The sequence below is a fragment of the Pinus tabuliformis genome, chromosome J (genome assembly GCF_031772625.1).
Source record: "Pinus tabuliformis cultivar Carrire ecotype Pingquan chromosome J, CPIR1, whole genome shotgun sequence".
NCBI lineage: Eukaryota > Viridiplantae > Streptophyta > Pinopsida > Pinales > Pinaceae > Pinus > Pinus tabuliformis.
The window spans coordinates 1,573,299,483-1,573,301,066 of record NC_142295.1 but is presented as its reverse complement, the minus strand read 5'-3'; positions in this window follow the sequence as shown (position 1 = coordinate 1,573,301,066).

The window sequence follows — 1,584 nt, the reverse complement described above, 5'->3', positions numbered from 1 at the left end:
CGTCAGCGTGATGGGACGTGTTGTCGTTATGTGGAAGGGTGGTAAGCGGTAAGCGTTGCACCGCTTTTTAGGGCTAGGCAATTTTGAACGGAGGGTGAGTGAGCATATGGAGCGGGCGACGCGTGGCTTCGGGTATGACAGAAAATCGCCGGGCGATCGCGGGTTAAAACGAGGTGGGAAGGGCGGTCGCGATATCGCCGTCGACTGTCGGATAGGAAAGTGATGATCAGACGATTGACGGGCTTTGGAGACGGCAGGGAGTTATACAGCGGGGCCCGATACATTACATAAGTTAATAAGTATATCGGGGTGATTTATGAACGGCGGGGATAGTTATTAATTAACCTAAAGGGTTAATTAATCCTGTATTGCGCGACGGGGTAGGTTATTAATAAACTCCGGATAAGTTTATTAATCCCTTTTTATACTATATAATGGTTATAGACTATCGGGGTGGGAATTATATAAAATGTGGGGGTTTTTAATATAATTACATAATACGGGAAATGGGTAAATTTATTGGGATTTATATAATAATTGTTAAAGTTAATATGAAACCAAATGATAAGCGCCAAGTTAAAATGTTAGACATTTACATTTAAAACTTAGGCTAAAGTGGGAAAAGGGGTTTCCAAGCGATATTATGCATTTCTTAATTAAAATAGGTTTTTTACTTAGAAAAACTTTATGAAATGAAATGAATGATGGATGGATGATTTTTGAGTACTTAGGCTTTTAGATCATTGGGTTGAGGGTCCAGTCCCTCCAGAAGTCAGAGAAATGCTTTGAGCCCCTTTGATTTTCAAATTCCTTAATACTTTTAGGGGGAATTAGTGAAATATTTAGGGAAAAATATGAATGGAAGTTAGTTATTTAACCTTGCCTTGCTTAAACTGCATCAAGTGTAATGTATGCCTTGCACTGGTGAGAAAAGTAAAGATCAACACATTTAGAAGCATTTTCATCACAAGTATCATTCTGCAACATCATCTACCTACCCTACCTACTTTACCCTGACATTTTTTCTTCTTTATTAGGGTGCACTTAGATTGGCAAACCCTTATCACACTTCTTCTTTTACATATGGAAATCTATCTAAGTCTAACCTTATTACATCCAAGGGCTCAGATTAAACTATTGAGCTCCTTTATTTACTCTACTTATCTACTTATCTGCTAAGATTACATTGTTTGGCCAGATATTTATTCTCTATTTCTACAACATGAAATTGGAAAATGAATGAGCCAAGTTTAAACAGTTTGACTCTTCATCAATTGAGGCATAAGTGTAACAAGTTGCACACAATTGCTTATTATAGAAAATGAAAAAGTAGTGGCATTTAGACTTGCACACTTTCCTAGTCTATTTTGTTTGGGGTTAATTTTTCTCATTTTTTGACCATTTTATTCTTTTTACCCTTTGATTTTTCTTTTAGGGTATACCCTCTTTACATTTTTTAAATTTTTTGATTTTTTGAAAATATGAAAAACCTTTGCAACAAGGAAAGGTATGAACATATTAAAGAGCTCATCAAGTCAATCATGAAATATGACACCTATTGGTATAGGAGCATAACAACATCCA